This window comes from Pipistrellus hanaki (assembly GCF_964339955.1).
Source record: "Pipistrellus hanaki genome assembly, chromosome: 3".
Taxonomy (NCBI): Eukaryota; Metazoa; Chordata; class Mammalia; order Chiroptera; family Vespertilionidae; genus Pipistrellus; species Pipistrellus hanaki.
In genome coordinates, this window is record NC_140505.1 from 78,857,019 (window position 1) to 78,879,459 (window position 22,441).

A 22,441-nucleotide genomic window follows, 5' to 3' on the forward strand; every position below is an offset into this window, starting at 1 on the left:
ACCATGGAAAGTTTCAACAATAGCTAGAAATGGAGACCGAATTAGCAAATTAGAAGACAGGGAATCAAAACACACCCAAACTGAACTTCAATTGGAGAAAAATATTAAAAGAGAGAGGGTAAAGCCTAAGGGAGTTATGGGACAACATGAAACGAAGCAACAGACAAATAATAGGGTGCCAGAACAACAAGAACATGAACAAGGGTTAGAAAACCTATTTGAAGAAATAATGTCAGAAACTTCTCTGATGTGGGGAAGAAAAAAGTCACACAAGCACAGAGTCCCAAACAAAATGAACCCAAAAAGACCCACACAAAGACACATCATAATTACGATGGCAAACATTCAGGACAAAGAATCTTAAAGTCTGCAAGAGAGTAACAAAAAATTACGTAAAAGCGCTCTCCCATTGGATTATCAAATGATTTTCAACAGAAACACATCAGGCCAGAAAAGAATGGAAGGAAACTTACAAAGTGATGCAAAGCAAGGAGCTGAATCCAAGAATACTCTATTCAGCAAGGTTATCATTCAAAATTGAAGGGGACATAACAAGCTACATAGGTGAAAAAAGCCTAGGGTTGTTTATCACTACCAAGACAACGATGTAAGAAATGCTAAAGGGGCTGGTGTAAAAAGAAGAAATAAAAAGGTAAGAAAAAACATAGGCATAAAAAATAAAAATGGCTACAAACAAGTACTATCAATAATAACTTTAACCATAAATGGACTAAATGCTCCAATCAAAAGACATGAAATGGATAAAAAAAACCATGACCCATATATATGCTGTCTACAAAAGACCCACCTCAGTACAAGGGACTCACACAGCTTTAAGTGAAGGGATGAAAAAGTAACTTTTAGGCAAATGGAAATGATGGGGTAGCAATATTTATAGCTGATAAAATAGACCTCCATGCGAAGGACAAGTCAAGAGATAAGGAAGGCCATGCCATAATATTAACGGGATTGAAACCACAAAAGGATAAAACCAAGATAAACATATATGCACCCAATACAGGAGCACCCAAATACATTAAAAACAAACAAACAAACAAAAAACCTCCTATAAGATATCAAGGGAGAGACCAACAACAATACAATAATAATAGGGGAGTTTAATACACCACTGACATCATTGGATAAATCCTCTAGACAAAAAATCATCAGCAATTCTAAATGACTCACTAGATCAAAAGACTTAATTAACATCTTCAGAACATTTCACCCCAAGCCATGGAATATATGTTCTTCTCAAGTGCACATGGGATATTTTAAAAAATAGACCACATATTGGGTCATAGGCAAAGTGTCTCCAAATTCAAGAAGATTGAAATCATATCAAGTATCTTCTCAGACCAGAATGGCATAATCTATACTAATAAAAGAGTAAGATGCAAATTGACCATACATTTGCAACACCCATCAGACAATCAGGAGTGAGCATGCAAATTAACCCAACAAAGATGGCGGGTTAATTTGCATACACAGGCGCTGAGTGGCTAGGGGCAGGATGCTTGCATTGTTGTCATGGCGATGACACAGATGTTCTGCACCGCCCCAGCCGCTCCGGGCTTCTGGGCAGTGTGAGAAGGTGGAAAGGCAGCTCCGGGCCAAAGCAAAAGGTGGTTCCAGCCAGTGTGAAGGTAGTGTCAGTAGCCAGGGTAAGAAAGGACCTTTCTTGCATTAATCTTTGTGCATCGGGCCTCTAGTATGAGAAATAGATTACAATAAAAACAATCCAAAAAAATTCAAATACTTGGAAGCTGAATGGCATGCTATTAAACAATGACTGGGTTACCAAAGAGATCAAAGAAAAAATTAAAAACATCCTTGGTTCTGCCGAAACCGGTTTGGCTCAGTGGATAGAGTGTCGGCCTGCGGACTGAAGGGTCCCAAGTTCGATTCTGGTCAAGGTCATGTATCTTGGTTGCAGGCACATCCCCAGTGGGGGGGGGGTGCAAGAGGCAGCTGATCAATGATTCTCTCTCATCAAAGTTTCTAACTATCCCTCTCTCTTCCTCTCTGTAAAAAATTCAATAAAATGTATTTAAAAAAAAACACAAAATCAACAACAACAAAAAAAACATCCTTGGTTCTAACGACAATGAAAACACAACAACCCAAAATTTAAGGGACACAATGAAAGCAGTCCTGAGAGGGAAGTTTATAGCTCTACAAGTCTACCTCAGAAAACAAGAAAAAAATGATAGTAAATAATTTAATTCTATAACTTAAAGAATTAGAAAGAGAACAACAAGAAAATCCTAGAGTGAGCAGAAGGAAGGAGATAATAAAGACCAGAGCAGAAATTAATGACATAGAAACAACAACAAAAAAACAATACAAAAGATCAATGAAACCAAGAGCTGGTTCTTTGAAAGTATAAAAAAGATTGATGAGCCTCTAGCCAGGCTCAACAAGAAGAAAAGAGAGAAGACTCAAACAGAATCAGGAGTGAAAGAGGCAAAATAACAACAGACCCCAGAGCATTACAATGGATTGTTAAAAATTAGTATTAACAACTCAATTCCAACAAACTAGACAACCTGGAGGAAATAGATATATTCCTAGAAATATACAACAACCTTCCAAAACTCAATTAGGAAGAATCTAAAAATCTCAATGGGCCAATACCTATGGAAGAAATTGAAGCAGTTATCAAAAAGCTTCCAAAAACAGCCGAAACCGGTTTGACTCAATGGATAGTGTCGGCTTGGGGACTGACGGGTCCCGGATTCGATTCCGGTCAGGGGCATGTACCTTGTTTGCGGGCATATCCCCAGTGGGGGGTGTGCAAGAGGCAGCTGATCGATGACTCTCTCTCATGGATGTTTCTAACTCTCTATCTCTCTCCCTTCCTATCTGTACAAAATCAATAAAATATATTTTTTTTAAAAAAAAGCTTCCAAAAACAAAAGTCCAAGGCCAGAAAACTTCACAGGGGAGTTTAACCAAACATTCAAGGGTAAACTAAATCCTATCCTCCTCAGACTATCCAAAAAATTCAAGAGGAAGGAACACTTTCAAGCTCTTTCTATGAAGCCAGCATTACCCTGGTACCAAAACCAGATAAAGACAACACAATGAAAGAGAACTAAGGGCCAATATACCTCATGAACATAGGTGTCAAAATCCTCAACAAAATTCTAGCAAATCAGATACAGCAGTACATCAGAAAGAGCAAACACCATGACTTAGTAGAATTTATCCTGCTGATGTAAAAATGGTACAATATCTGCAAATCAATAAATGTGATACATCACTTAAACAAATTAAGAGATAAAAATCATTGTTGTATCAATTGATGCAGAAAAAGCATTTGACAAAATCCAACACCCCTTCTTGATAAAACTCTCAGCAAGGTGGGAATAGAAGGATCATACCTCAACATAATAAAAGCCATTTATGACAAACCCACAGCCAACATCATACTCAATGGGCAAAAATTAAAACCATTTCCCTTAAGAACAGGAACAAAACAGGGATGCCCACTCTTATCACCCCTGTTCAACATAGTATTGTAAGTACTAGCCATTGCGATTAGACAAGAAGAAATAAAAAGCATCCAAATTGGAAAAGAAGTAAAACTATCCTTATTCGCAGATGACATGATAGTATACATAGAAAAACTTAAAGACTCCATCAAAAAATTACTAGACTTAATAAATGAATTCGGCAATGTAGCAGGATACAAAATTAATGCCAAGAAATCTATGGTATTTCTATACACCAATAGTGAACTTACAGAAAGAGAGACTAAAAAAGCAATCCCATTTACTATTGTACCAAAAAAAATTAAGATAAGTAGGAATAAATCTAACTAAGGCGGTAAAATATCTGTATGTAGAAAACTACAAGACACTGAAAAAAGAGATAGAGTAAGACAATAACAGATGGAAGAACATACTGTGTTCATGGATTGCTAGAATCAACATCATTAAAATGTCCATACTACCCAAAGCAATCTATAGATTCACTGCACTCCCCATTAAAATACCTACGGCATATTTCACAGACCTATAAAGAACTCTCCAAAAATTCATCTGGAATAAAAAAAGACCCTGAATAGCTGCAGCAATCCTGAGAAAGCAGAACAAAATAGGTGGGCTCTCAATACCAGATATTAAGCTGTATTACAAAGCCTTGTTCTTAAAACTGCCTGGTTCTGGCACAAGAAAAGAAATATAGACCAATGAACAAAACAGAGAACCCAGAAATCGAGCCACGCCACTAAGCTCAATTAATATTTGAGAAAGGAGGTAAGAACATACAATGGAGTCAAGACAGTCTCTTCAATAAATGGTATTAGGAAAACTGAACACATATATGAAAAAAAAAATGAAACTATACCACCAACTTACACCATACACAAAAATAAACTCAAAATGGATAAAGGACTTAAATGCAAGATGGAAAACCATAAAAATACTACAGGAATCCAAAGGCAACAAAATCTCAGACATATGCCGAAGCAATTTCTTCACCGATACAGCTCTTAGGGCAGTGGTCGGCAAACTGCAGCTCGCAAGCCACATGTGGCTCTTTGGCCCCGTGAGTGTCCTAACGCCACTTCTTCAGAATAGACTCACCCAGGCCGAAAACCGACTTCTTCACATGGGCCACGAAGTTTCAATCACACTGTACGTGTGTGCCTGCATGTGGTATTCTGTGGAAGAGCCACAATCAAGGGGCCAAAGAGCCACATGTGGCTCGCGAGCTATGGTTTGCCGACCACTGTCCTAGGCATTGAAAACTAAAGAGAAAATAAACAAGTGGGATTACATCAAAATAAAAAGATTTTGTACAGCAAAAGAAACCATCAACAAAACAAGAAAGCCCACTGCATGGGAGAACATATTTGCCAGTCTTATCACTGATAAGGGTTCAATCTCCAACATTTATAGGGAACTCATACAACTTAACAGAAGGAAGATAAACAACCCATTTTTTTTTTTAAAAAAAAGGTCAACTGACCTAAATAGACTTTCGAAAGAAGACAGAAGGAAGGCCAAGAGACATATGAAAACATGCTCAAAATCATTAATCATCCGAGAAATACAAATCAAAACAACAATGCAGTACCATCTCACACTTGTCAGAATGGCTATCATAAACAAATCAACAAATGACAAGTGCTGGTGAGGATGCAGAGAAAAAGGAACCCTCATGCACTGCTGGTGGAAATGCAGACTGGTGCAACCACTATGGAGAACAGTATGGAATTTCCTCAAAATACTAAAAATGAAACTCCCATTTGACCCAGCAATCCCGCTTCTAGGAATATTTCCCAAGAAACTAGAAACACTGATCAGGAAGGATATTATGCACCCCTAGGTTCATAGCAGCACAGTTTACCACAGCTAAGATCTGGAAATAGCCTAAGTCCCCATCAACAGATGAGTGGATTAAAAACCTGTGGTACATCTACACAATGGAATACTACACTGCTTTAAAAAATAAGGAATTCTTACCATTTGCAACAGCATGGATGGAACTAGAGAACATTATGCTAAGTGAAATAAGCCAGTCAGAGAAAGATACATATCACATGATCTCACTCATCTGTGGATTATTATGAACATAATCTGATGAACAAAAACAGATCCAGGGACAGAGAAGCATCGATCAGACCATCAAACCTCACAGAGACGGTAGAGGAGGATGGGGGTAAGGGGAAGAGATCAACCAAAGGACTGGTATGCATGCATATAAGAGATCAATCAATGGACACAGACAACAGGAGGGTGAGGGCATGAGTGGGGAGTGGGTAGAGGGGAAATGGGGGCATAAAGCACATATGTAATACCTTAATCAATATAGAAAAAAATTCATTGTGAATGTAGCCCTTAAGCTATAAAATATTCTTCAAGGTTTTTTTTAGCTAAATTCTGCCTTTGTCTAATACCAAGGTGAACTCTGATTTTTAAAAAGTTGCATTTATCTGATATATCTTTACCCTTTCCTTTATTAAAATTAATTCACTTTATTATTTCTACTTTATACAGCTGTATCTTTCTATACAGCAATCATTATGTTGTGCCCATTTATGTTTATTAACCTGGTATTCTTGGTATTGTGATGTTTTATGTCCTATTAATTTTTGTCTGCGTACACACAAATAAGTATAGAGAATGTGTACATATCACTATGTGGTCTGTTTTTTTAAAAAAATATATTTTATTGATTTTTCACAGAGAGAAAGAGAGAGGGATAGAGAGTCAGAAACATCGATGAGAGAGAGTAGAGTCATCGATCAGCTGCCTCTTGCACAGCCCCCACTGGGGATGTGCCCGCAACCAAGGTACATGCCCTTGACTGGAATCGAACCCGGGACCCTTCAGTCTGCAGACCGACACTTGCCAAACCGGTCCCAGCACTATGTGGTCTGTTTTATTTGCTCTTTTTAGGGGAGGTTTCTTTTAGTGTTTAGTTGTGTATTTTCTTCTTGGGGTTAATTCTATAGTGACATCTTTATGTAATATTGTTCATTCCCTCCCCCTTTTAAGATAGCATTAGTTCCCTGCTATTAGCAGTAACAAAATTAGTAACTTTCTCTAACTTTCTTTATCCCCCACCATATACTTTTGATCACTGGTACAATTTTTATTAGTGTTTCATCTTATATTTCAAATTACACTGAATGGCCAGATTATTATGATCTCTGAATGCATAATAATCTGGCCACTCAGTGTATATCTTATATAATAAAAGGCTTATATGCAAATTGTCCCCTTGACCAGGAGTTCGACCATAAGGCAGGTCAGCCAACGGCCCATGTCCCCTCCCCCTGGCCAAGCTGGCCGGACCCCACCCATGCACAAATTCATGCACCAGGCCTGATATACATATACATATACATATACATATACATATACATATACATATACATATACATACATACACATACACATACAAATATACATACTGAGCAGCCAAATTATTATGTGTTCAGAGATCATAATAATCTGGCCACTCAGTGTATGTATACTTATAGTATGTTTAAGTTTCCATCAATCAGCTTCAAGTGCTATCCTTTTCCTCACAAGTAATTCTTAAGAGGAAAACCACCACCATACTCTACTTTTCACTTACTCTCCTTTCCCATTTTTTTGTTTAGGTTATAGTATTTCTATCTTGTTAGACTATATAACATTTACATACCTTCCATCATCATTTCCATCTTTTAATCTTAGTGCTACGAGAAATACATTGCATTAGCCAGTGCACAAAATTCGTGCATGGGAGGAGGGGATGCCCTCAGCCCAGCCTGCACCCTCTCCAATTTGGAACCCCTTGAGTCGGACATCCGTCTCACTATCTGGGACCGCTGGCTTCTAATTACTCACCTACCTGCCTGCCTGGTTGCCCCTAACTGCTGCCCCTGCTGGCCTGATCACCCCTAACTGCCCGTCCCCCCAGCACCTCTCACTGGCCTGGTTGCCTATTACTGCCCCCCTGCTGGCCTGGTTGCTCCAACTGTCCCCCCCTGCTGGCCTGAATGTCCTACTAGTTTATCTCACAAACATTTGCAGCAGCTAAAGGATATCCTTATGATTCAGGAATTCAATCAATTTCATTGATCAACTGAACAGCACAAACTAAAGCGGTCATTTGGACCTTTACATTGTTTTAAATAATTTAAGTTCTTAGTTACATTGTTTTTTGTTTGTTTGTTTTTTTAAATATTTTATTGATTTTGTACAGAGAGGAAGGGAGAGAGATAGAAAGCTAGAAACGTCGATGAGAGAGTCATCGATCAGCTGCCTCTTGCACACCCACTACTGGGGATATGCCCGCAACCAAGGTATATGCCCTTGACTGGAATCGAACCCGGGTCCCTTCAGTCCCCACGCCGACGCTCTATCCATTGAGCCAAACCGGTCTCGGCATAGTTACATTGTTTAATTTGTCCCAATAATGGACCATACCAGTTCAAAACCAGAAAAGTGATGGCAAAATGCACAAAATTAATTAGTGACATACATTAGTATATGATCAAAACTTGCCCTGGCTGATGTGGCTCAGCTGGTTAGAGCATTAGCCTGTACATCAAAACTTAAACCGTAATGGGTTTGACAGGTTCGATTCCTGGTCAGAGCACATAGCCAAGGCCAGAGCATGTGGGGAAGTAATGGATTGCTATTTCTCTTTTATATAAATATTTTTATTTCTCCCTTCCTTCCTCTCGCTCTCTCAAATCAAAAACACATATCCTCAGGCGAGTATCTTCCTATCTAATAAAAGAGCAATATGCAAATTGACTGTACCTCTGCTACACCCACAAGCCATGCCGATCAGCCAATCATGAGCAAGTATGCAAATTAACCCAACCAAGATGGCTGTGGGCACGAGCAGGAGGCTTGGGTTTTCCTGGCAATGGAGGAAGCCAAGCTTCTGCAGCCCTGGCCTGCCTTGGCCACATACCAGAGCCTCCTCTTGGGTCGCTGGGGTGTGTAGCTGGCCTGCAAACCACCACAGGCCTTTCACCCAGGCCACCCCATGCCCTGAGGGAACCCCCACGCTGATCCAGGACACCCCTTCAGGGCAAACCAGCCAGCCTCCACCCATGCACCCAACCTCTATCCTATCTAATAAAAAAATAATATACAAATTGACCATCACTCTAACATACAAAATGGCTGCCCCTATGTGGTCAAAGATGATTATCCCATGTGGACACAAGATGGCCACCACAAGATGGCCAGCAGGGAAGGGCAGTTGGAGGGGGGGAACCCAGGCCTGCAGGGAAAAGCAGTTGGGGGGACCAGGCCTACAGTGGAAGGCAGTTAGGGGTGACCAGGCCTGCAGGGGAGGACAGTTTGGGGCAAACAGGCTGGCAGGGGAGCAGTTAGGCATCAATCAGGCTGGCAGGAGAGTAGTTAGGGGTGATCAGGCTGGCAGACAGAAGCAGTTAGGAGCAATCAGGAAGGCAGGCAGGCAGGAGCCAGGAGTCCTGGACTGTGAGAGGGCGCAGGCTAGGCTGAGGAATACCCCCGCCCCATGCATGAATTTCGTGTACCGGGCCTCTAGTTTAAAATGTGTGCATGCGTGCGTGTGTGTGTTGGAAGCATCAAGTGTTAGACCAGTGGGGTCAGACCAAACTTGGGTTCAGCAACCTCAGTATTTGAATTCTGGCTAGGAAAGAATTCAGAGCCAAGACCCAAACTATAAGAGAACATTTATTTAGCTAATCACAGATGTAGAAAAAGTACTTCCTAGAAGAAATGGACTTAGGAAACAAGTTACAGAGGCAAAGGAAGGGCCCTTGAAGCTTAGGAGTGAGGAAGCTGGTAAAGAGCCTGGGTGGGGAGTACAGAGGGAAAGGCGAGGGCATGCTCCCTGAAAGGAGAGCTCACTGGGTCCTCTGACCTAAGAGTTTTAAGGGTAGAGATTTTAAAAATATATATATATTTTATTGATTTTTTTACAGAGAAGGGAGAGGGAGAGCGAGCTATTGTAGAAACATCGATGAGAGAGAATCATCGATCAGCTGCCTCTTGCACATCTCCCTACTGGGGCTGAGCCCACAACCAAGGTACATGTCCTTGACCGGAATCAAACCAGGGACCCTTCAGTCTGCAGGTCGACACTCTATCCACTGAGCCAAACCAGTTTCGGCTAAGGGTGGAGATTTTAGGGGAGATACCAGGGGAAGATCTTAATAGAATATTCAGCAGCTTTCCATTTCCAGGTGTGTTCTTTCAGGATTTAGGTCTGATTGATTGGCTGGCACCAGGGCAGGGGGTCACAATCCAATGCAGCTGGTCCTGAGGTCATCCATGGGATTGCTGGTCTGGTTTTGTTACTTTCTGAAGCTGAAGTACAACTGGGGCCTAGATGTTCTCTCTCTGGAGGAAAAGTAAGGGGGTCCAAAGTGTAGGACAAGAGATATTCTAAGGCAGGAAAGTTCACCTTGGGACCAAGGGCTCACCCTACAACTGTCCTTACCTAGGCACGTAGTGCCTCCCACCCTAGTGACCTGCCCCATTGTCCTTGTTCTGCTCATGTCTCTCTGCTTACATTACAAAGCACAACAAGGTATTTCTAGACTTCAAAAATGATTTTTAAAGGAATTATTATTATTTGCAACTTGGCTTTTTGGTTACTGGGAAAGGGAACCTATAACATTTCAAATGCAATTTTTAATAAAAAAAAAAAAAAAGTACTCTAAAATCTTTGCTTTAGAGCATTCAGATTTTTAAAGTATCAAATGTTAGAATCCTGGACACATTGAAAGCAGTTTTTATTGTTGTTATGCTGATTTAGAGAAATTTTATTTTTTTTCTTATTTCAGAGAGGAAACAAGATGGAGAGAGATAGAAACATCAATGAGCCCACACTGGGATCGAGCCCACACTGGGATCAAGCCCACAAGTGGGGCATGTGCCCTGACTAGAAACTGAAACCTGAACTCCTCATAGGTTGGCATTCAACCACTGGGCCATACCGGCTGGGTTAGACACATTTTAATCTATATGTCACAAAATAGCACATTCATTTAAAAGTTATCAAAAAATTTTAAAAATTTCACAGCATACATCACTTGATGAGGAAATAATCTAAACTTGTATATATTATGAGATTGCTATGAAAAGTAATCTCTAACATACCAATCTAAGTTAAATTGCTTTTATCAGGTCTAGTAATAATTAATGTCGTTTTTAAACATTCGTTTAAAATCTTGCTTGGCGTTGACTTGTATTGACATAACCTTCAAACACGTGGTATCTACAGAACGTGTGAAGTGCAATTAACAAGTTTTGCTTGAAAAAGTTTGTGTTTGGTTTGGTTTTTGTTGCAAAACTAGGGCTAAGAAGATGGCGGATGAAGAGCATATTCGGCACTGCATGCTTTACGAGTTCCAATTAGGAAGAAAAGCAAGTGAGGCTGCAAAAAACATCTGTAGTGCTCTTGGTCAAGATGCAGTTAGCGCCAGAAAATGCCAGCATTGGTTTAAGAAATTTCGCGAGGGAAATTTTTCGTTAGATGACAAGAGTGGTCGAGGCCGTGTGTCCAATTTTGATCAAGAAGCTCTTCAAACTCTTTTGGTGCAAAATCCTCAAATTACCCAACAAGAGCTTGCGACAACTTTAAATTGTTCACAAAAAACAATTTCCAATCAATTGCGTGCACTTGGCAAAGTCCAAAAGTTTGGAAAATGGGTTCCTCATGAGTTGACCGACAACAACCGTAATCAAAGAGTCACAATTTGCAATTCGCTCCTCTCTCGTCAAAACCGTTTGCCGTTTTTAGAGCAAATTGTTACCGGAGATGAAGAATGGGTGCTGTATGTTAATTTGAAAAGGCGGCCTCAATGGTTGGACAAAAATGAGGCTCCGCAGCCCACGCCAAAACCTGACTTGCATGCGAAAAAAGTGATGTTGTGTGTTTGGTGGAATTTTAAAGGAATTCTTCATTATGAACTTTTACCATCTAACCAAACCATTACAAGTGCAGTGTATAGTGCCCAATTGGAAAGGTTAGCCCAAGCTTTAAGAGAAAAAGAACCCGCGCTGATTAATGGGAAGGGCGTAATTCTTCACCACGATAACGCACGACCGCATGCTGCAAGAATCACTGCTGAAAAACTGCGCCAGTTGGAATGGGAAGTTCTCCCTCAACCTGCATATTCTCCTGATATTGCCCCTTCCGATTACCATTTGTTTCGTTCTTTGCAAAACTTTCTTCTTGAAAAAAAATTTAATAATGAAGAATGCCTCAAAAATGCATTGACCGAATTTTTTGCATCAAAATCACAAGAATTTTACAACAGAGGGATTAAAATGCTTCCTGAGCATTGGGCACAAGTAGTAGAAAACAACGGCAACTATATTGTTGATTAAATTTTGTTGTATTGTTTAAATAAATTCGATTTAAAAAAGTATTAGAAAACGACATTAATTATTACTAGACCTAATACTTAAAGTCACTTAATATTGTTCATGCAAAAGTGGTATTTTTAAAATTTCTAAGAATCATCAGATTGTTAAGTCTATATAGCACTATATTTCTGACAGAAAAATTTGAAGATACCTATTTTCAAACTAAAGGCCCGATGCACAAATTCATGCATTAGGGTGGGGAGGGTCCCTCAGCCTGGCCTGCACTCTCTCGCAATCCAGGACCCCTCGCTCCTAACCACCTGCCTGCTTGCTCCTTACCGCTTGGCTGCCTGCTCCTTAGTTCAGTCATAGTTGTCCCTGCCAGCCATGAGCCCGACTTCTGCTGAGTGGCACTCCTGCGTGGGAGCGCACATCTGTCCCCTGGTAATAACTGCGCGTCACAGCGACCAGTCATTCCAGTCATTCTGCCGTAATGGTCACTGGGCTTTTATGTAATTATTTATCTGCTTAAAATTACAGAACATACTTATACAATATAGTAAATTTTAAAGTTTGAATTCTTTTGACTTGTGTTAAAAAGAAACTAGAAAAGCAGTAAGAGATCTACAACACTGATAATTTTGGTATTCATCTATGCTTTCAAGAAAAAAAAATGGCATATAAAGCATTTCACTTATGGCTCATCTTCATTATCTAAATTTCTCTATAGTTCATAAATAGACCTCACAAAAAGGATATGAACCTATCCTTAATATTTGTATGTAGAAATTAGAAGCAACAAATATAGTTCAAATGAAATAAAAGTCATGTTTTCTAGAAAACTTGTGTTAATTAGCCTCTGATCTGTGGATGAAAAGGGGCCACATGCTAACTTGACAAGCTCAGGGAAGGCCTGTGTGGTGGTCTTGCAAACTCAAAGACCTAAGGTCTGAATTTAAGACTTGAACTAAAAGCAGTTATGGTGGTTAGTCATGTCCATGGCTGGAATGTTTCCTGACAAAGGTCAATCTTTACTTTAACTGAGTCTTTTGTCTTTTTGCACCTACGATAACATGTAGTTGGAATGTCAACGTAATTTTCCTTTTTTCAGAACCACTTAAAGCACAGCAGTCACCACTCTGGGGAGACCACAAATCCCCTCACAGTTACTGAGTTAATTATTGACTGTTAACTATCCTGTACTCACCTATGTAATAGAAGTATATGTCTATCATTTTACTTTTTATCCAATCCCTTTCTCTCCCTTCCCTAATCTATCAGCAATAGATGTCATGTAAACCACTTACATCTCTTTTCGTTGTAATGTATAAAACAAGGTAAAAAAATCGTCATTCTCCATTCTCCCAATACATTGAGATTTTGCTTCCTGACAATTGTCGACAGTTTGGCTTAAATAAACTCACAAAATTTCTTTACAAGTTTGAATGTTTTCTTACGTTAACAGATTTCTGACATACCTTAGGCTTCAATTCAACACTAAGTTATTGATACTTGATCCTGACTGGTTTGGCTCAGTGGATAATGCATCGGCCTGCGGACTGAAGGGTCCTGGGTTTGATTCCGGTCAAGGGCATGTACCTTGGTTGCTGGCACATCCCCAGTAGGGGTGTGCAGGAGGCAGCTGATCGATGTTTCTCTCTCATTAATGTTTCTGACTCTCTATTTCTCTCCCTTCCTCTCTGTAAAAAATCAAAAAGTATATATATTTTTTAAAAATCAACAGCCCTTGCCAGTTTGGCTCAGTGGATAGAGTGTTAGCCTCTGGACTCAAGGTTCTGGGTTCAATTCTGGTGAAGGGCACGGGCCAGGGGTTGCAGGGTCGATTCCCAGTGGGGAGTATACAGGAGGCAGCCAATTAATGATTCTCTTTCCTCACTGATGTTTCTACCTCTCTCCCCTTCTCTGAAATCAATAAAAATGTTTTTTTAGATAATAAAAATAAAAAAGAATCAACAAATAAATGCAAAAGTAGAACAAATCGGTTTCCCTCCCACCCTCTCTGTAAAATCAGTAAGTAAAAAAATAAAATAAATTATTGATACTGAAACCCTTGCAATTTATGCTTTATAAAACTCAAATTAAAAAAATTTTAAAATAAAATATTTAATTATTTTACTGCTGTTTTCTTTAGTATTCCTGCAACAAAACACACGGTACTGTTGACTCTGTTGGGCCATCAGTTAACTTTGAATAACTGAAAACTAAACTCAAGGCGATGAGTATCTTTGCTTTCTTTTCATGCATGTCAAAACTGCTAAAGTTAATCACAAAATATTAGTCTGGATTCTCAAATCTGATAAAAATTTCCCCCCTCAAATTAGACGTGTGTTTCCAACTTTGATTGGGGGGGGGGGGGGGGGGCGGGGAGGGGAAGGAGGTAGTTCTTGTGTCCTTCCTTCCAGCCGAGGAGCTCAGAAGCTGGGATGCTTTCCCTCGGACCAGCCTGCCCAGGCCCTGACGAGGCAGCCAAGCATGTCAAGGCAGACCCAAAAAACGTCCAACTCTTCCAGATCGTCACCAGGGAAACTAAGATTGGACAAAATCCTTCTTTCACTTCCACTGTTCCTAAAAGGACCCGCACCTTCCAGCTTTTAAAAAAGACCGCTGCAGGGATGTTGGCTGCCCACTAAAGACCAAAGCTGCCCAAACGCAGGGCCAGCCTGACGCCCACTCCGACCACGGGATGGCCTCACTCAAAGGGATAAGGAGGGAGGGGAGCGGACACCGCAGCGGCCGCTCCTGCGACCACGGAGGAAGGAAGCCTGAGCCCCACGGTGAGGCGTCCCCTCTCCCCCTCATTAATTCCCAGCCTCGTTCCTTTCAGCACCAGGCGGGCCGTCAGCCAGCCTCCTGTGTGCATCAAGGCTGAGGGCCAGAATCCCCGGGGCAAACCGTGTTGGAATAGCTTCCTGGAATTCAAGGACCCGGTTTTAAGGCATCACGGGTCCCAGCGAGCGCTCACAAAGGCCCCACCCGAGGCCCCCACCACCATTCACCGCTCTCCCCGGGGCTGAGAAGCAGGCCGAGAGGACTGACTTTCCCCCTTCAGGGAGGTCCACGGCGCCGGATCGGTGCCCTCACGCCCACACCCCGGCCCCTCCTCCACAGCTCCCGCAGGACCCCCTACACCGCCAGCCGCTAAGCGCGCTTTAATCGCCCAGAAGCCCGGCCTCAGCCACACACAAGATGGCAGCCACACACCTACCGGAGGAAACAGCTGCGCCACCACTCCTGCGAAGCCGGCCTCTCGACTGCGGGTGTCCCCATTGGCCCGGCCAGAGCGCGCGAGACAACGCGAGAGCGCCGCCAGCAAATCGGCGGGCGGCGCTTTGGCGCCTTGGCGCTGCGGGCGGCTCGCGCGCGGGTGCCTGGGGCGTGGCCCTGGTGCTCCGGGCAACCAGAGGGCGGCGGGCCGGGAGGCGTCCGGCTCCTCCCCCTCAGGGCTCGCGTGTGGTAGGCTTGGGTGTCACGGGTTGGGCGGTCCTTCCTCCGGCCGCGGCGAGCGCTAGGAAGCGGAGAAGTACTTCCCGGCCAGGGGGCACCGGGCGCCGCGCGTTCTGGGCGGCGTGGAGTCGACGAGGGTCCCGACCTGCGGTGAACCCGGCCTCGCGGGCGGCGCGCTGCCTTCAGGTGTGGCCGGCGGCGGCGAGGAGGGCGCGGCGGAGCCCGTGTAGGCGAGGCCCGGCCGTGGGCGGCTCCCGGGCGGGTCCTGCGGCCCAGGACCTGGGAACGCCGCCGGGGAGCCCGGGCATCCTCCCTTCTTTCACCCACGTGCAGTCCCGGGCTGGAGCAGGGAGTCGGGGCGCGCCAAGTTCTCAGCCCCCGTTTCAGTCTAGACCTGGCGGTTTGCACCTTACTGTGGGGTGATTCCCAGCAGCAGGACCCCGAGGCCGTCCAAGGGCTGCAGTACGAACCCCAGAAGCAGAACTTGTTAACCACTGACCCATTTCACAGGTAAGACCACACAAGCCCTAAGTAAGGATGAAATCCTGGATCCAAGATCACCGGGTTAAGATCAGATCCCAGGAGCACCTGACTCACTAACCACAACCCAGTAAGTAGTTCATCAGCGATTAATTGGAATAAGGAACAGTCGTGATTCCCTGTGCTCGCCCCTCGGCTTGTGGAAACCTTCAGTAAGTTCGGTATGTTTTGAGGAGGCGCCTAAGAAAAGGGGTGCCTGGGGCGGTAGATGAAATAAAAAAAACTCTGAAGCCACACCACCTGCTTCCTTTTGTTTCTGCCACTTTCACTAGCAAAGCGGACATGCTAATGTATCTGATTGTTATGCAGAGTAAGGAACAAGGGAAGTGGTGTGCCTGATGATTTATACACAAGTATCTACATTAATGAAAACATAAGGAACACAGGAAATGGTCACAGCTTCATAAGACCCTATTTTTAAAAAACGAGAAGGGAGCCGGGACCGGTTTGGCTCAGTGGATAGAGCGTCGTCCTGGGGACTGAAAGGTCCCGGGTTCGATTCCGGTCAAGGGCATGTACCTTGGTTGCGGGCGCATCCCCAGTAGGGGGTGTGCAAGAGGCAGCTGATCGATGATTCTCTCTCATCGATGTTTCTAACTCTCTATCCCTCTCTCTTCCTCTCTGTGAAAAATCAATAAAATATATTTTAAAAAAAACAAAAAAAAAAAACGAGAAGGGAACCGTAAATTGAAACTACTTTTCTGCCAAAAATGGAAAAATGAGAATCGGAAATATATCAACACATTTTAAAATCCCTGTTATACTCCAAAATATTAACATTGGTTATCTCTGGATGGTGAAATTCTGAGTGATTTAAATTTTCTTTTTTAAGAAAATAGGTTTTTATTCATTTCAGACAGAGTAAGGGAGAGATAAAAACATCAAGGATAAGGCTTCCTGCACGCCGCGGAAACCTAGGCATTTGCGGACCTGGAATCCAACCATGACCTGCTTCATGGAGCGAGGCTCTAACCACTGAACACACCTGCCAGACTAAAGTGTCCTCTTTATGCTTTGTTAGATTTTGCGTATTTTCTCCACTAAACGTGTTACCTTTGAAAATTCAGTTACTTTTAAAAATCTTTATTGATTTTTTTATTTTAATTTTTACTTCAAAGGAACGGAAAGGAATAGAGACAGAAGTATCAGTGATGAGAATCATTGATTGGCTGCTTCCTACACACCCCCTGTTGGGATCAAGCCCAAAACCCAGGCATGTACCCTGACGAGGAATCAAACTCTGACCTGATTCAGGGGTTGCTCAACCATTGAGCCACACCAGCTGGGCATAAGTTCAGCTATTTTTAAAATTTTAGAAGTTATGAACACTGGTGAGCTTTTTTTAGAAAAAAGAACCTATATGCTATAGGTGGACGTATGAATTGGTAGGACCTTTCTATTTAAATATATTTTATTGATTTTTCACAGAGAGGAAGAGAGAGGGATAGAGAGAAACATCTATCAGCTGCCTCTTGCACATCCCCCCCAGGGGATGTGCCCGCAACCAAGGTACATGCCCTTGACCGGGGTCGAACCTGGGACCTTTCAGTCTGCAGGCCGATGCTCTATCCACTGAGCCAAACCGGTTTCGGCTAAATTATGAACATTTTTAATATTAATATGTTTTGCCAAATTTGTCTTAAAAATATTTCTACTAATTTACATATCTCACAAGTAGTTTTTTAGAATTCAGTTTCCCTATAATCTAGACTAGTGATTTTCAATCTGTGTGCTATAAGAATTTTTAAAACATGAATACCTTTTAGAGGCACTGACATCTTTTCCCTTAGATTGACAAATAAAAAAATGACAACAGCCAACACAACAATAGCCATCTTTTGTGAATGAATCAAAATTATACCTGGGTTGTTTGTTTTTTTTGGTCAGATTGGCAAAAATATATTTTTTGGTGTGGAGCAGAATTTTAGTAGTTTGTGTGCCAAGAGATGTAAAAGGTTGAAAATCACTGATCTAGACCAACATGAGATATTAGCTTACTTTTTGCCCATCTGATGGACAAAATGATACTCATTTTTTAAAGATCTCATTTTCAGATTATTAATAATGTTGCAGTATCTATTCATGTTTATTAACTTACAATTTATGTAAATTTATACCCATTTTCTATTTAGTTATCTTTTTCTTAATGATTGAAGGAGTTCTTTATGTGTCTGCATACTGTGTATCCTGTATAATTTTAAAAAATTTCTTCATCCAATGGCTTTATCCTTTTTTTGTTGCTATTGTGAAAATATATTACATTTTCTCCCAACTCTTTGCTTGGCTTTTTAAACTTTATTTTGTTTTTGTTTATTTACAGATTTTTTTTTCCTTCTTTACAAGCTTCAGGTTTCTTTTTATTTTACTGCCTTTTTCTAAGACTTTCAGTACAATACTGAATAAGAAGAGCATTGGTGGCAAGCATCCTCATCCTGTGCCTGACTTTAATGAAAATGCCTCTGAAGTTTCATTATTGAGGATGCAAGATTTTAGTAGAATAGTCTTTATCAGATTAAAGAGTTCTCTTTTATTACTAGTGTGCTAAGAATTTGCCTTCTTCCCTTCAATAGTTGTCAATTTTCATTAAATTTTTAAATTTTGTTTTTTTGCATCTGAGATGAGAGTTTTCCTCCAATTATCTGTTAATATAAAAATTTACATTTAGAAACTTTCTAATGTTGAATTTTCTGGGTATTCCTGGGATAAACCCTACATGAATGATACACTTTTAGTCTACTGATGCATGCTTACTGTTTTTGCTTCTATGTCCATAAGTGATTTTGGCCTTGAGTTCTTTTTTTACGTTTCAAGGTTATAATTAGTACTAATCTAAAAAATGTTTGATGGCTCCCCGTATTTTTTTCTGCTCTGGAATTTTTGTATACTATAGAAAGTATGTGTTCCTTGAAAGTTTTATGGAATTCATCTGTAAAACTTTTTTTTATTTTTTTTATTGATTTTGTTATTATTTACTGGGGATATTATTTACATATTTATTTAATCTATTTTTAATTTAAAAATATATATTTTATTGATTTTTTACAGAGAGGAAGAGAGAGGGGAAGAAGGGACAGGAATAGAGTTAGAAACATCGATGAGAGTGAAACATCGACCAGACAGAGAGGAAGGGAGAGAGACAGAGTTAGAGACATCGATGAGAGAGAGTCATCGATCAGCTGCCTCCTGCACACCCCCTACTGGGGATATGCCCGCAACCAAGGTACATTCCCTTGACCAGAATCGAACCCCGGGACCCTTTAGTCCCCAAGCCGACTCTCTATCCATTGAGCCAAACTGGTCTCGGCTCATCTGTAAAACTTTATGGACATAGTATGCTGGGAGTGAGAAGGGGGATGTGTGGCATGCAGCTCTGCTTAGATCTTCAACTGTTTTTAAAATTTCTTTTTTATACTCACTCTTTAATTGGGATTTTTACTTCTTGAGCATACTTTGTATTAAATTAATTTCAATTACATAGTCATGGTGAATTGTTCTGTCAGTGTAAAATGTTTCCTTGTCTCTTTTGTTTCATATTAAATTCTATTTTGTTTGATAATGTATTTTTTTGTATTTGCTGGTATGTCTTTTTTTCACATTCCTTCTATTCAACCTTTCAGTGATATTTTGTATAATTTAAGTGGGTCTCTTTATTTGAAAATACTACAGCTTGCCTAGCCAGTGTGGCACAGTTATTCAGCATCAACCAGCGTCCATCTATGAATCAAGGTCAGGTTTGATACCTGGTGAGGGCATATGCCTAGGTTGCAGGATCGATCTCCAGTAGGGGGTGTGCAGGAGGCAGCCAGTCAATGATTCTTATCATTTCTATCTCTCCCACTCTGAAATCAATAAAAATATATTTTTTTAAATAATAAAAATAAAAATACCATAGCTAGGTCATGCTTGGAATCCAACCTGAGAGTCTGTCTTTTTAATAATAAAATTACACAGTCACTTGATTATTAACATATTTGGACTTTTATTGTCATCTTATTTACCATGCTTCTCTTTATATCTTCCTTATTTTTCCATTTCTCTTTTTAAATTGAGGGTAGCTTTAAGTTTGCTTAGTTGTACCAGTTTCTTTTATTTATTATTTACGTATTTATTTAATCTATTTTTAATTTAAAAATATATATTTTATTGATTTTTTACAGAGAGGAAGAGAGAGGGGAAGAAGGGACAGGAATAGAGTTAGAAACATCGATGAGAGTGAAACATCGACCAGCTGCCTCCTGCACACCTCCCACCAGGGATGTGCCCACAACCAAGGTACATGCCCTGGACCAGAATCGAACCTGGGACCTTTCAGTCTGCAGGCCAACTCTATCCACTGAGCCAAACCAGTTCCAGCTATTTATTTTTTAAATGATGAGAGAGAATCATTGATCGGCTGCCTCTTGCAATGCCCCTTACTGGAGATTGAGCCTGCAACCCAGGCATGTGCCTTTGCCTGGGGATCAACCACTGAGCACGCCGGCGGGGCATGTTTTTATTCTTGATATTCTAAAGTTTATCCACAGTTTGTTTAGCAGTGTATATTCAGAATTTTATCCTGATTGGTTCTCAAGGAGCCCTTAGTGGGTTTATGTGTTTTTACAGTTCTGAGAAATTCTTGGTCTTTATTGCCTCATCATTCCCCCTATTTTATCTCATCTTATTATTTGCTCTGTGTTTGAGTGTTTCACTCTTCAATCTTCCAGTTTACTAAATGGCTCTTCATCTGAGTCTGGTCTATTATTCAGTCATCTGTTGAATTTTTCAATTAACTTTTTATATTCAACTTACCTAATGGGTATTTTTAAAGTTGTATATATTTCGCCCTGGCCAGCATGGTTCAGTGGTTAGAGTTTTGGCCTGGGCACCAAGAAGGGTCATGGGTTCTATTCCCAGTCAGGGGCACTTACCTGGGTTGCAGGTCCAATCTCTGCCCCCAGTTAGGTCGTGTTTGGAAGGCAATCAATTGATGTGACAGAGACACATCAATATTTCTCTCTTTCACTCTTTTCCTCCACCGCTCTCTCTCTCTACTCTCTAAAATCAATGGGAAAAATAGTCTCTCTTTTTTTTCCCCTAGAGAGAAAGGGAGAGGGGGAAAGAGAGAGAGAGAGAGAGAGAGAGAGAGAGAGAGAGAGAGAGAGAGAGAGAGAGAGAGAAACATCAATGATGAGAGAGAATCATTGATTGGCTGCCTCCTGCATGCCCCCTACTGAGGATGGAGTCCACAGCCAGGATATTTGCCCTTGACCAGAATTGAACCTGGAACCCTTCAGTACGCAGGCTGACGCTCTATCTATTGAGCCAAACCAGCTAGGGCAATATGCTCATTTCTTGAGGTTTCCTTCTTGTGCTCTTCGAGGATATTAAAAATAACATTTATTTTTAAGTTACTTTCAGGATGCTCTATTCTCTTGAACTTAAGTCCATCTGTTTGTGGGCTTGTTAAGTGTGGGCTTGTTTGTGGGCTTTCATGGTGTAGCTTTCCTCAGATGTTTGATGACTCTTGCTTGTTCTCCCCTGAGAGATTTTGCTCTTTGTTTTCCTATGTTATGATAGTAGTTGGCATTATCTCTACAGCTTCTCTTCTGTTTTCTTTCCCCAGAGAGGTCTCACAGACTTGGTCCATGGAGAATTCCCTTTTTGTTCTCAGCATGATTACATCTTTTTAAATATCTAGAAATATTTTAACATTTCTATGTGTTTGAGATTAGGAGAAGAATTTATCATATGCTGATTAATATCTTAAGGCTGAAAATTACTGATACATTTTTGACCTGTTAGTCCACCTGTAGCTGCATATTTAAGGAAGGAAATAAACATAGATATGCATAAAGCAGATTCTAGCATTAATTATTACTGAAAAAATAGAAACAATGTAAATGTTCGATATAGAGGTTTTTTTTATAGTACTAAATAATTTATTAAATTTTAGTTATTAAAAATTCTAGTGTATTTTAATATATTTCTGATCAAAGTACCTTCATTATATAGACATTTAAAAGTCATGTTATAGAAAAATATTAATGACTAGGGGAAACTGTATAATACGTTTTAATGAAAGATTATAAAAATTATACTAAAATCCAAATTTTATTTTTAAAGCATATTTACTTTTATTATTATTTTTTTTAAAATATATTTTATTGATTTTTTTTTTTTTTTGCCCTCCTTCCTCCCATACATACCCTCCCTCCCCAGAGTTTTATGTCCATTGCTTGTACTTATATGCATGTATACAAGTCCTTCGGTTGATCTTTTATCTCCCCCAAATCTCCCTCCCCTCCCCGCTGTAATTTGACAGTCTGCTTGTTGTTAAAGCATATTTACTTAAAGAGTAATCATTATTGCTAGCATTTATTTTGTCCTTTGTATGTTTCAGGGTTATTCCAAGTAATTAAGTCTTATTCTCATTGCAGCCCGAGGAGGGTAGTTAGCACTATTATACCCATCTTAAAAGTTTTTATTAAGTATAAAATTTATAAAGTGGAGATAGTTTATTTATGTCAATTAAAACTATATTAAATACTGGCAATTCTGAATGTCTCTGCAATTTTCCTAATTTTGATATTTTATACATTTTTCTGGTTAATAGATAGTCTTTTCATAATAGT

General features: G+C 40.6%; 2 protein-coding genes across 19 annotated transcripts in view; one reads left to right on the forward strand and one right to left on the reverse strand.

Moving 5' to 3' along the window:
- Window positions 1-15,158, reverse strand: part of CAB39L (calcium binding protein 39 like) — a 129,631-nt gene extending 114,473 nt beyond the window's left edge. For all 13 annotated transcript variants that reach the window (XM_084879460.1, XM_084879458.1, XM_084879467.1 and 10 more), the window contains exon 1: window positions 15,052-15,158. The gene's annotated coding sequence lies outside the window, so the exon portion shown is untranslated. The remainder of the gene's footprint in view (window positions 1-15,051) is intronic.
- Window positions 15,159-15,342: 184 nt separating this feature from the next.
- The window catches only part of SETDB2 (SET domain bifurcated histone lysine methyltransferase 2), a 93,244-nt gene continuing 86,145 nt past the window's right edge, over window positions 15,343-22,441 (forward strand). For 2 of the 6 annotated variants that reach the window (XM_084879330.1, XM_084879331.1), the window contains exons 1-2: window positions 15,347-15,476; window positions 15,801-15,900. The gene's annotated coding sequence lies outside the window, so the exon portion shown is untranslated. Of the gene's footprint in view, window positions 15,901-22,441 lie in introns of all 6 variants that reach the window. The other 4 variants (XM_084879328.1, XM_084879332.1, XM_084879333.1 and 1 more) reach the window with 3 other exon arrangements.